At 40.5% G+C, this 14606-nt stretch overlaps 1 non-coding gene across 1 annotated transcript; it reads left to right on the forward strand.

The window, feature by feature from the left end:
- The first annotated feature begins 9768 nt into the window (after nt 1-9768).
- On the forward strand, nt 9769-9876 carry LOC112781346 (small nucleolar RNA R71). The gene has a single exon (XR_003192128.1). It is a non-coding gene; the product is annotated as a small nucleolar RNA R71 (small nucleolar RNA).
- Nucleotides 9877-14606: the final 4730 nt, after the last annotated feature.

A 14606-nucleotide genomic window follows, 5' to 3' on the forward strand; every position in this document is an offset into this window, starting at 1 on the left:
CTTTGAGTGCAGGGAGGTCAGAATCCAACAGCATCAGCAGTCCTTTTTCAGCCTGAATCAGATTTTTGCTCAGCTCCTTCAATTTCAGCCAGAAAAATACCTGAAATTATAGAAAAACACACAACTCATAGTAAAGTCCAGAAATATGAATTTTTCCTAAAAACTAATGAAAATAAACTAAAAACTAACTAAAACATACTAAAAATTATATGAAATTAACCCCAAAAAGCGTATAAAATATCCGCTCATCACAACACCAAACTTAAACTGTTGCTTGTCCTCAAGCAACTAGACAAATAAAATAGAAGACTAATGGGTTGTGAAGCAATAATATCTCAGAGTTTTTGAGTGAAGCTCAGATTCTAATTAGATGAGCGGGACTAGCAGCTTTTTGCTTCCACTTTTTGTTTTTCCATTATGCGATCTTGGGGCAAGCATCAACCTAATACCTGCATCCACTATCAGAAAGCTTGGCTTAACTGAAGAAGTTAAACCAACCCGGATATGTCTCCAGCTTGCTGATGGTTCCACTAAATACCCATCAGGCGTGATTGAAGACATGATTGTCAGAGTTGGGCCATTCGCCTTTCCCACTGACTTTGTTGTGCTGGAAATGGAGGAGCACAAGAGTGCTACTCTCATTCTAGGAAGACCCTTCCTAGCAACTGGACGATCCCTCATTGACGTCCAACAAGGGGAAATAACCCTGAGAGTCAATGATGATGAATTTAAGTTGAACGCTGTCAAAGCCATGCAGCATCCAGACACATCAAAAGACTGCATGAAAGTTGATCTTATTGACTCTTTGGTAGAAGAGATCAACATGGCTGAGAGTCTTGAATCAGAGTTGGAAAACATCTTTAAAGATGTTCAGCCTGATTTAGAGGATTCAGAGGACATGAAAGAACCTCTGAAATTTCTTTTGGAAGAGGAAAAACCTCCTAAACCCGAGCTCAAGCCATTACCACCATCCTTGAAATATGCGTTTCTGGGAGAAGGTGACACTTTTCCAGTGATCATAAGCTCTGCTTTAAATTCACAGGAAGAGGAGGCACTTATTCAAGTGCTAAGGACACACAAGACAGCTCTTGGGTGGTCCATAGGTAACCTTAAGGGCATAAGCCCAGCTAGATGCATGCACAAAATCTTATTGGAGGATAATGCCAAACCAGTGGTTCAACCACAGAGGCGGCTAAATCCAGCCATGAAAGAAGTGGTGTAGAAAGAGGTCACCAAATTACTAGAGGCTGTGATTATTTATCCTATTTCTGATAGCCCCTGGGTGAGCCCTGTCCACGTCGTCCCAAAAAAGGGAGGCATGACAGTGATTCATAATGAAAAAAATGAACTGGTTCCTACAAGAACAGTTACAGGGTGGCGCATGTGTATTGACTACAGAAGGCTCAATACAGCCACCAGAAAGGATCATTTTCCTTTACCATTCATAGACCAGATGCTAGAAAGACTAGCAGGTTATGATTATTACTGCTTTTTGGATGGCTACTCAGGCTATAACCAGATTGCAGTAGATCCCCAGGATCAAGAGAAAATAGTATTCACATGTCCATCTGGAGTGTTTGCTTATAGAAGGATGCCATTTGGGCTATGTAATGCGCCTGCAACCTTCCAGAGATGCATGCTCTCTATTTTCTCTGATATGGTGGAAAAATTTCTGGAAGTCTTCATGGATGACTTCTCAGTATATGGAGACTCATTCAGCTCCTGTCTTGATCACCTGAAACTTGTTCTGAAAAGATGCCAAGAGACCAACCTAGTTTTAAACTGGGAAAAATGTCACTTCATGGTGACTGAGGGGATTGTCCTTAGGCATAAAATCTCAAACAAGGGAATAGAGGTAGATCAAGCAAAAATAGAGGTAATTGAAAAATTACCACCACCTGCCAATGTTAAGGCAATCAGAAGCTTTCTGGGGCATGCAGGATTCTATAGGAGGTTTATAAAGGATTTTTCAAAAATTGCAAAACCTCTAAGCAATCTGCTAGCTGCTGACACGCTATTTGTGTTTGACACAGAGTGCCTGCAGGCATTTGAAACGCTGAAAGCTAAGCTGGTCACAGCACCAGTCATTTCTACACCAGACTGGACGTTACCATTTGAGCTAATGTGTGATGCCAGTGATCACGCCATTGGTGTAGTGTTGGGACAGAGGCATGATAAGCTTCTGCATGTCATTTATTACGCCACTCGCGTTCTAAATTATGCCCAGAAAAATTACACAACCACAGAAAAAGAATTACTTGCAGTGGTTTACGCCATTGACAAGTTCAGATCATACTTAGTAGGATCAAAAGTGATTGTGTATACTGATCATGCTGCTCTTAAATATCTACTCACAAAGCAGGATTCAAAACCCAGGCTCATCAGATGGGTGTTGCTTCTGCAAGAGTTTGATATAGAAATAAGAGACAGAAAAGAGACAGAGAACCAAGTGGCTGATCATCTGTCCCGGATAGAGCCAGTAGAAGGGACGCCCCTCCCCTCTCTTGAGATCTCTGAAACTTTTCTGGATGAGCATTTATTTGCCATTCAGGAAACACCATGGTTTGCCGATATTGCAAACTATAAAGCTGCAAGGTTCATACCCAAGGAGTACAACAGGATACAAAAGAAGAAATTAATTACTGATGCAAAGTACTACTTGTGGGATGAACCTTATCTCTTTAAGAGATGTGCAGACGGAATAATCCGTAGGTGTGTGCCTAGAGAAGAAGCACAGAGGATCCTGTGGCATTGCCATGGATCTCAATATGGAGGCCATTTCGGAGGTGAGCGAACAGCCACCAAGGTCCTCCAATGTGGCTTCTATTGGCCCACACTCTATAAAGATTCCCAAGAGTTTGTACGTAACTGTGACAGTTGCCAAAGAGCTGGTAATCTGCCTCATGGTTACGCCATGCCTCAACAAGGAATCTTGGAAATTAAGTTGTTTGACGTATGGGGAATTGACTTCATGGGACCTTTCCCACCATCATACTCAAACACTTATATTCTGGTGGCAGTTGACTATGTATCAAAATGGGTTGAAGCCATTGCCACACCCACCAATGATACTAAGACAGTGCTGAAGTTCCTCCAGAAACATATCTTTAGCAGGTTTGGTGTCCCTAGAGTACTAATCAGTGATGGGGGCACTCACTTCTGCAATAAACAGCTTTACTCTGCCATGGTTCGGTATGGAATTCGCCACAAGGTAGCTACTCCATATCATCCACAAACTAATGGGCAAGCTGAAGTCTCTAACAGAGAATTAAAGAGAATCCTAGAACGGACAGTAAATACCTGTAGAAAGGATTGGGCACGGAGCTTGGATGATGCTCTGTGGGCTTACAGAACAGCATTCAAGACCCCTATAGGGACCTCTCCATACCAACTCGTGTATGGTAAGGCATGTCACCTGCCTGTGGAACTGGAACATAAGGCCTACTGGGCAACCAGATTCCTAAACTTTGATGCCAAATTAGCAGGAGAAAAATGATTGCTCCAGCTAAATGAGCTAGAGGAATTCAGATTCACAGCTTTTGAAAATGCCAAGCTTTATAAAGAGAAATAAAAAAAGTGGCATGACAGAAAGCTGTCATCTAGAAGCTAGATTAAAAGCTCAGCAAAGTCCAGCTAAAGACAATAAAGAAGCGCTTGCTGGGAGGCAACCCAGCCATGGGGCAACAATCCTCTAAGCATTTTGCCCTATTTTTTTATTTTTATTTTTATTTGTTTATATAAAGTTCACTGACACTAAGGTGAGAAATCATTTACAGAAGACCTCGGCACACAAAACAGAGAAAAAGAGCTCACTGACAAGAAAACGCTAGTAAAAGTGTATTTTGGGCGTTCAACGCCCAAAATGGGCATCCACTGGGCGTTGAACGCCAGTAATGGTAGCAATCTGGGCGTTCAACGCCAGAAATGGGCACTCACTGGGCGTTGAACGCCAGTAATGGCAGCAGCTGGGCATTGAACGCCCAGGAGAGCAGCAATTGGGCGCTGAACGCCCAAAACTGGCAGTGTTTGGGCGTTCAAACGCCAGGATGGCAGGGAGGAGACAAAACTCATTTTTATTCAAAATTTTTCATTCCAACCTTGATTTTCTTACTTCAATTCATGATTTCTTACATGAACATGTTAAGAACCCTGATTTCTAAATTCCATAATTTCTAAAACCCCTACCACTAAAAATATCAAATGTATTTTAATCCATAAGCACCAGGCATCTTTGCAAATTCAACCCTTTTCAAAAAATTTTTTACAAATCTATCTTTTTCAACTCATCAATATCTTTTTCAAAACCTCCACTTTCTCTTTTTCAAAAATTAAATCTATCTTTCTCAAAAATCTTTCATATCTTCTCAATTTTAAACTATATCTTCTATCTTATCTTTTCCAAATACATCTTTTTATCATATCTTTATCTCTTTTTTTCGAAAACCCACCCTCCCCCCCTTATAAATTTGAGTTCGGCCTCCCTCCTCTCCCATCAACAATTTCACCTAGCTCTCCTTCTATCCCTCTCCTTTCTTTTCTTTTGCTTGAGGACAAGCAAACCTCTAAGTTTGGTGTGTTTATCCGTGATCACTAAGATCATGGCCCCCAAAGGAAAACAACCCACTCCAAGAGGCAAGAAAGAGAGCGTTCCAAAACCACTTTGGAATCAAGGGAAGTTCTTATCTAAAGAACATTCGGACCATTATAACAAAATAATGGGTCTGAGATCAGTGATCCCGGAAGTTAGATTCGATCTGAAAGAAGATGAATATCCGGAGATCCAGGAGCAAATTCAAATCAGGAACTGGGAAGTCCTAGCTAATCCTGAAACGAAGGTGGGAAGGAATATGATCCAGGAGTTCTATGCTAATATGTGGCAGACTGACAAGCAAAAACTATCTGGAACTGCCTTCTATGAATATCGGACCATGGTCAGAGGAAAGATTGTTCATACCACCCCTGACAAGATCAGAGAGATCTTAAAGCTACCTCAGCTGAAAGATGATCCAGATTCCTTCAACAGGAGAATGATGAGAACAGACAAGGGCCTGGATAAGATTCTAGAGGACATATGTATCCCTGAAGCCAGATGGACCACCAACACAAAGGGTGTCCCAAACCAACTCAAGAGAGAAGATCTCAAACCAGTCACCAGAGGATGGCTGGACTTCATTGGGCATTCTCTGTTGCCTACCAGCAACCGTTCTGAAGTCACAGTTAAAAGAGTAGTGATGATCCATTGTATCATGATGGGAAAAGAAGTGGAAGTTCATCATCTAATCTCAACTGAACTCTACAAAATTGCTAACAAAAATTCTAAAGAAGCCAGGTTGGCTTACCCAAGTGTGATATCGCTACTCTGCAAGGATGCTGGAGTAAGGATGGGAATAACTGAGTACATCTCAGTTGAGAAGCCAATCACCAAAGCATCAATGGAAAAACAACAAGCGCAGGAGGATCCCACCAAGAAGAAAACGCAGGAATTCCTTCCAGAAATCCCTCAATCTGAATATTGGGAGTATCTTGAGACGTCCATCACCAAGATACGGGAAGCTATGGAGCAAATAATAAAAGAACAGAAGGAACACAGTCAAATTCTTACCTATATGTTTAAAGAACAAGAGGAGCAAGGGCGTGACTTAAGGGACTTGAAGCACCAGAAGTTATCTCTTGCAGGACCGAGCACCCCAAGGATCAGAGGAACCCCTGTTCCCCCAGAATAAAGGTTGTTAAATTCCAATTTCTGCTTTAAATCTGTGATAGTGTCATTAGAAAAGTTCACCTTAGGAGTCATATAGTAGTAATTAGTATCTATTTTGATCTTATCTCCAATTAAGCTATAGTTTATTTTTCTCATCATCAGCAAACATGAATAAAATAGTAGATCTTTTGATTAAGAGGCAATAAAATTTCGAGTTTTAATAAGAGAAATTCTAATTAGTTACATGTGGTGGCAATACTTTCTGTCTTCTGAATGAATGCTTGAACAGTGCATATGTCTTTTGAATTTGTTGCTTAAGACTGTTAAATATGTCGGCTCTTGAAAGAATGATGAACATGAGACATGTTATTGATAATCTGAAAAATCATAAAAATGATTCTTGAAGCAAGAAAAAGCAGCAAAAAAAAAAGCAGAAAAAGCCAATAGCCCTTAAAAACCAAAAGGCAAGGGTAATAAAAAGGATCCCAAGGCTTTGAGCATCAGTGGATAGGAGGGCCTAAGGGAATAAAATCCTGGCCTAAGCGGCTAAACCAAGCTGTCCCTAACCATGTGCTTGTGGCGTGAAGGTGTCAAGCGAAAACTTGAGACTGAGCGGTTAAAGTCAAGGTCCAAAGCAGAAAGAAGAGTGTTCTTAAGAACTCTGGACACCTCTAATTGGGGACTTTAGCAAAGCTGAGTCACAATCCAAAGGGTTCACCCAATTATGTGTCTGTGGCATTTATGTATCCAGGGGTAATACTGGAAAACAAAGTGCTTAGGGCCACGGCCAAGACTCATGAAATAGCTGTGTTCAAGAATCATCATACTGAAATAGGAGAATCAATAACATTATCTGAATTCTAAGTTCTTATAGATGCCAATCACTCTGAGCTTCAATGGATAAAGTGAGATGCCAAAACTGTTCGGAAGCAAAAAGCTGCTAGTCCCGCCCATCTAATTAGAATCTGAGCTTCACTCAAAAACTCTGAGATATTATTGCTTCTCAACCCATTAATCTTCTATTTTATTTGTCTAGTTGCTTGAGGACAAGCAACAGTTTAAGTTTGGTGTTGTGATGAGCGGATATTTTATACGCTTTTTGGGGTTAATTTCATATAATTTTTAGTATGTTTTAGTTAGTTTTTAGTTTATTTTCATTATTTTTTAGGAAAAATTCATATTTCTGGACTTTACTATGAGTTGTGTTTTTTCTGTAATTTCAGGTATTTTTTTGGCTGAAATTGAAGGAGCTGAGCAAAAATCTGATTCAGGCTGAAAAAGGACTGCTGATGCTGTTGGATTCTGACCTCCCTGCACTCAAAGTGGATTTTCTGGAGCTACAGAACTCGAAATGGCGTGCTTCCAATTGCGTTGGGAAGTAGACATCAAGGGCTTTCCAGCAATATATAATAGTTCATACTTTGCTCAAGGATAGACGATGTAAACTGGCGTTCAACGCCAGTTCTCTACCCAATTCTGGCGTTCAGCGCCAGAAAAGGATTAAAAGTTGGAGTTCAACGCCAGAAATGGATCCAAACCTGGCGTTGAACGCCCAAAATGGCCTTATGCACATGAATTGCTTAAGTCTCAGCCCCAGCACATACCAAGTGGGCCCCAGAAGTGGATCTCTGCACCATCTGTCATAGTCTACTCACTTTTTGTAAACCTAGGCTACTAGTTTAGTATTTAAACAACTTTTAGAGACTTATTTTGCATCTCATAACATTTTTTAGATCTGAATTTTGTACTCTTTGACGGCATGAGTCTCTAAACTCCATTGTTGGGGGTGAGGAGCTCTGCTGTGTCTCGATGAATTAATGCAAGTATTTCTGTTTTCCATTCAAACATGCTTGTTCCTACCTAAGATGTTCATTTGCGATTAACTGTGATGAAAGTGATGATCCGTGACACTCATCACCTTCCTCAACCCATGAACGTGTGCCTGACAACCACCTCCGTTCTATATCCGATTGAATGAGTATCTCTTAGATCTCTTAATTAGAATCTTCGTGGTATAAGCTAGAACTGATGGCGGCATTCATGAGAATCCGGAAAGTCTAAACCTTGTCTGTGGTATTCTGAGTAGGATTCAATGATCGAATGACTGTGACGAGCTTCAAACTCACGAGTGCTGGGCGTTAGTGACAGACGCAAAAGGATGAAGAATTCTATTCCAGTATGATCGAGAACCGACAGATGATTAGCCGTGTTGTGATAGAGCATGTGAGCATATTCTTCACTGAGAGGATGGGATGTAGCCATTGACGACAGTGATCCCCTACATACAGCTTGCCATGGGAGGACGTGCATGCGTGAATCAGAAGACAGAGGAAAGCAGAGATTCAGAAGACAAAGCATCTCCAAAACTCCAACATATTCTCCATTACTGCATAACAAGTAACCTTTAATTTATGCTCTCTTGGTTATTCGCAATTCAACTGATAAACATAACTGACTTCCTGACTAAGATTTACAAGATAACCATAGATTGCTTCAAACCAACAATCTCCGTGGGATTCAACCCTTACTCACGTAAGGTATTACTTGGACGACCCAGTGCACTTGCTGGTAAGTGGTACGAGTTGTGAAAAGTGTGATTCACAATTCGTGCACCAGAGCCTCAAAATATCATATATAGACAAAGGCATTATACTCACACATGCTCCTAAATGACACATGCAGTCAGAAAATATTACACCACCAATAGTACAATTAACCATACATGGACCTGTGTCACTACACTTTTCAGGTAAACCTCCCATTAAAGCAGATATGGAACTACCTAAAGGAATAGTTTCTAATTCATTAATTTTGTCTTTATGTATACATAAATCTTTTAGAAACTTTGCATATTTAGGTACCTGTTGAATAACATCAAAAAGAGAAACAATTACCTCAACCTTTTTGAATATCTCTACCATTTAGGGATCAGGTTCCAGCTGCTTCCTGGGCTTCCTTGCAAGTTGTAGAAATGGAATGGGAGTGGTGTCTTCTGCAGTGTCTGTGCCCTGTGGTGCTTCCTCCTGTGGTTGAATTTCTTCTTTTTCAGCCATGTCCTGTATGTCCTCTTCCTCTTCAACATCTTCTATTTCCACTACCTCTTCAGCTGAGGCGTGTTCTGGTGGGCTTGGCTCCTCTTGATTCCTCTCCTGCAGCGTGGTTCCAGACCTTAGGGTGATGGCATTAATGCCACCCTTTGGATTGGGTAATGGTTGAGAGGGGATTCCACTGGAGCTCAAAGGCTGGTTATTGGAGTTATTCATTGATCCAATCTGTGAGACAAGAGCTTGCAAAGTAGAGTTCAGACCATTTAGTGTAGCATAAAGGTTATTTTCCATGGTCTGTTGTCTCCAATCAATAGATTGTAGTAAGTCGTCATTAGAAGATGAAGAAGGATAAGTAATTTGAGAGGTCTGCTGTTGGGTATTCTGTGGTCCTTGGGATTGCCTCAGGTGAGGTGCTCTGTAAGGCTGGTTCTGGTTCTGCTGCCTGTTGTTGTTATTATTCCACCTCTGATTTTCCTGATTGTCTCTGCCTCTTCTGTTGTTGTTGTCCCTCCAATTCTGGTTAGAATTGTCCTACCATCCATGGCTGTAATTGCCACCTTGATTGTACCCTTGGTTGGGGCGGTCATAGAAGTTATGAGTAGCTGCCACGGTGTTGTCTTCCTGCTGGAGCTGCAGATATTCATCAGTATAATGGCTATAATCAGCACTGACTCCGCAAACTCTCTGTGGGACTAATTGTTGGCTTTGCTGTGGTGGAGAAGGTTGAGCTTGCTGAACTTGTTGTTGATTCAATTGCATTTGCTTCAGCAAGTTGGTCATTTCACAGATACTCTGAGTTAGAGCAGCAGTCTCTCTGCTAGAGGATACTTCTGCAATGGTTTTTGAATGGCCTTATTTCTGCCTGTGATTCCGAGTAGATTCATCTAAGTCACTGATCAATTGCTATGCCTCATCAGTGGTCTTGTACTTTTTCATAGACCCATTGCTAGCACTTTCCAATGTGGTCTTATCTTGGGGCCTCATTCCCTATGTGACGTAACCGAGTAACACTATCTTGTCAATCATATGGTGGGGGCATGCTTCCAGAAGATTATTGAAGCGCTCCTAGTATTCATAGAGAGTCTCGGATTCGTCCTGAACAATCATAGAAATGTCTTTCCTTAGTTTATCAGTAACTTCAGCCGGAAAGAACTTTTCCAAAAATTCTCTTCTAAGTGTATCCTAGTCAGATACAGTTGCTGTGGGTTGAGTGTAGTACCACTCTCTTGCCTTTCCCTCAAGAGAGAACGGGAAAGCTTTCAACAAAATTGAAGTTTCATCTGCACCATCACGCCTAACAGTAGAACAGGCTGCTTGAAAATCTCTCAGGTGCTTGATAGGCTCTTGAGCAGGTAAGCCATGAAACTTGGGCATCAAATTGAGCAGTGCAGTCTTTATTTCAAAGTCTGTAGCCACCACTGGGTGATGCACTTGAAACGGTTGCATTGTAAAATCAGGGGCTCCAGCCTCCTGGATAGTAACTCTCCTAGGTGCTGCCATGTCACCCACACGTAAATCAACCGAATCAGTAGAACGGGGGCTAGTTTCTTCCTCAAGTGACGTTTCAGATCCGCCCTCAGAGAGGACTAACCGACGCCGAGCTTGCCTTATTCGTGAAATAGTTCTTTCAATCTCAGGATCGAATACTGGCAAGCTTGGATCAGGAAGTGAACGCGTCATCTAACGAAAGAAATAAGCAGCTCATAGTAGCAAGATAAAATAAAATGCAAATAAATAAATTCCAATCAATAACTTAGCACTCTATTGCAACTCCCTGGCAACGGCGCCAAAAATTGACGTGGCGGAAAATGGCGAGTCAAGAATTGTTATAAGATATGCGTTGCAAGTATAGTTCTTAACCAACCAGAAATTCGCTTATCAATTTAGAAGGGTGTCACAAAAATTAAAATTAAAATACTGGGAGTATGAATCCCAGGTCGTCTCCCAACAAGTTGCAGAAAGGTGTGCTATTTTATTAATCAGATGTTTTCAAAAAAGGTTTGAGTTGAATAAACAGGAAATTAAATTGGAGAAATTAAATAATTTAAATAAAAGCCTTGACTAGGAGTAGATTAGTTGGAAGCCCTATTCTTGTTGAAGTACTCTCAAGATTAATTGATAATTGAAGATTGTTCTGTTTAGTTATCCCTTACTAGGTAAGGAAAAGTCAAACAAGTTGGAATACTACTTCTATTCACAAGTTCCAACCCACTCAATAAAAAGGGATTGGTGTCAGTGACTAGAGGGCAATCCAACAATAAACCCAATTACAATTTTTCTTTTGAGCATTCCAACTCAAGGGTTCCTTTCAATCAACTCCCCATCAAGTTAGGGAACTACTCGCTCATTGTGAATGTAGAATTCATAACATAGAAAAGGAAATTAGAGAAAGACATGATAAATAAAAATTAAAGAAATCAATTAAAAAAAAAGTAATTCTTGTATTAATAAACTCTAAAATAATCCAATAGTAAAATTGAGTAAATTAAAGGACATGGAAGAGTAAGAGCCAAGTAAAGAAAACGAACTAGAATGACGAAGTCTTGATGAGGTAATAACTCTTCTCAATATCCCAATGCAAAAAGCAATAGAAATAAAATCCTAAGAACTATGAATGTGTAGAGAGAAAACCTAGAGGAGGAGTAAAACTAGATCTAAAAACTAAAATTGTGTAGAATGAATGTTGTTGTTGGTTCCTACATGTTCTCTGGCTCTAGTCTGCTTTTCTGGGCCGAGAACTGGGTCAAAGCAGGTCCCAAAATCGTCCCCAGCGAATTCTGCAGATTATGCAGATCGCGTCATTCATGCGAAAGCGTCATTCGGCGTTTTGCCCTGCCACACGAGCGTGTCGTCCACGCCTCCGCGTCACTTGTGCTATTCCAATCCGCGCGGTCGCGTGAACTATACGGCCGCGTCACTGCGATTTCCTCTCTTTCGCGCGGTCGCGTGAGCCATGCGGCCGCGTCACTTCTCGCTGGTCATCTTCTCAATTTCTTGTGTTCCTTCCATTTTTGCAAGCTTTCTTTCCAATCTCCAACTCATTCATGCCCTATAAAGCCTAAAACACTTAACACACAGATCACGGCATCGAATGGAATAAAGGAGAATTAAAATACGTAATTAAAAGTCTCTAGGAAGCAAGTTTTCAATCATGTAATAATTTTAGGAAGGAAGTATAAATGCATGCTAATCACATGAATAAGTGGGTAAAGATCATGATAAAACCACACAATTAAACACATTATAAACCATAAAATAGTGGTTTATCAACTGCATTGCATTTCTCTATTTTTTGCAGGGTCCCTTCTTGATGACAAAAGGGGGAGAAAAAGACTAAAAATAGGGCTGAATTGAAATTGAAATTGGAGTTGCTGGTTACTCTGATTTATTATCATTTGTGCTCTATTTTGTTGGATGGTTGCTCTGTTTTTATGATCTGTTGGTGCTCTGTTTTAAATCTTTCAGCAGCTTGTTAGTGGATTCATATCAAACTGAGCCTTGATTATTTTTTGATAAAGATGTCTTCTTGATAATATATGGCTTTGTTTTTAAAAGGTTCCATGTTTTGAAAATTTGTATCATTTGGAACTTTTAGAACATGCAGACAGGTGTTACTTCCATGAATATTGTTTGGTAACTAGGCACACATTATGGGGGAGCATATTGAACAATGGAAAGGAGGATGATTCGGCCAAACCATCTGTAACACCCTTCCACACAGAGCCTTATGCTTAAGTCATAAGACAGAGGTGGCGAGGTATTACGACCTCTAAAAATAAAAATTAGTAAATATAGTATTGTGAAAGATGTTTATCACTAGGAGCCTTTGAAGACAAGGGGTAAAACAAAACCGTTAAATTGAAAAATACAACACTCTAATCGATAACGTAACAAAACAGATAAAGGATAGATTAATGTGAAACCATAAACAAAAGACTGCCAAAGATACGAATATCAAGACTCAAGACCCGGTTTGCGAAGATAACTGGTCTGAGCATACAAGTATACTTATATAAACATAAACATAGGACCAGTAATGTCCTGGAAAAGTCGAAGGCAATCCTAGAACTTCCACCAGATAATTCAAAGCTTATAAACAGACTAAACCATCAATGGCAACTGACTAAAGATCTTCAGTCTAACTAATACTTCCCTTTCCAATTCCTGCAGACCTCCCAACTGCCAGCAATAATATAATATGGCAAACACAATTATATCAGACAAGAACATATACAGATAGGAAGCAGATATGACATTTAGATAATTAGCAGGTAATATGCAGTCAATTAGGCAATTCCAAACAATTCACATAGTATGCATATGATGAATGCCTGTCCTAATGGCTGACGAATCTCATCTGTCAGTTATAAAGCCAACCTGACAAGTCATGGTAGCTAACCATTGGACTGTCCCTCTGTCGTGCATCCCCAACTCGAGTTATACTCAATCATAAATCATAATTCATATCCAACACCCTAACTGGTGTATATTCACGGGGGTGAGCTCATCCGGAACTTTCACAGTCTCCGGCCACACTTACGACATAGGGTCAGCAAAGTATCGAGTCTCCACCTGGAGCACATGGTGGCTAGCCATTGCTTTCTCCCAGGAAAACTCTTATCTCAGATAGTGGAAGTGCAACATTCACATTTCATTCAATAAGCATATATGCAATCATTCTCAGCCATAACTCAATAATGGCTCAGCCATAATACGGAAATAACTCAGCCATCCGGCTCATAATTCAATGCATAACCAGCCAATTTATTAACAATTACAGCTCATCGGCTCACGGCATATAAGGCACTTCCACCACCATCCTCTGTATCTCATACGATTCTCTTTGATCATCATTGATCATTAACTCTCCCCTTTCTTCATTCACAAATTACCACATTTCCTAACTTTTTCCCATTGCTAGGCTTATCATAATGATTTAAGACAGAAGGGGTGAGATCGGAGGCTTAGAAGTTTGAAATTTGGCTTTGAAAACTCAAAAAACAACTTTGGAATGAAAACAGGGTCACGCGTGCGCGTCACCCACGCGCACGCGTGGAATGCATCAAGGTACAGTGACGCGTATGCGTCCCTTCATGAACACGCATCGATGGGAGAAAAGCCAAGTGACGCCTACACGTCAGCCACGTGTACGCGTGGATGCGTTTTGTGCCCCAAGCACAAAACCAGCACAACTCAGGCACAACTCTCGGGAATTTTGGCTGGGCCAATTGAATTCACTCATCGACGCGTACGTGTGGGTAGTGAAACTTTGAAAATGACGCGTGCGCATCGGCCACGCCTACGCGTGGGAGTGCATTCTGCCAAAAATTTTACTAAGTTAAAAAGTTGCAGAATTCACAATTTCAAACCCCAATCTTCCGATGGCCATAACTTCTCCGTTTCAAATCATTTTTCACCCGTTCTTTGAACGGCATAAACATCCCGGATCCAATTTCATTTCTAAATAAAGTTTGCATAAATTGGGGATTGGGATTCAAAGTTATGATCCGTCAAAGTATACCCAAAATCACATTTTCATACAAAACCACAAAGTGCCATTTTCAAAACAAACCAATTCCAATCCTTTTTAAAATCAACCAAAATATACCAAAAACCACTTCAAGCCTCCTCAACTCATACATTATCATTTTTATCAAATTATAATCATCAACCCATCATGTTAACCAAGCTCATCAATTGATCCCATTTCAAACACAATATCATGTCATATGTATTTTTCCTCATTCCAATTTCCAACAACACCATTTCCAATCAACCACCAATACTTACAATCATTACCATCCTCACTCTCAACATGGTTTCACCCACAAATCAACCTCAACCAATTATTAGTCACA

The sequence above is a fragment of the Arachis hypogaea genome, chromosome 19 (genome assembly GCF_003086295.3).
Source record: "Arachis hypogaea cultivar Tifrunner chromosome 19, arahy.Tifrunner.gnm2.J5K5, whole genome shotgun sequence".
NCBI lineage: Eukaryota > Viridiplantae > Streptophyta > Magnoliopsida > Fabales > Fabaceae > Arachis > Arachis hypogaea.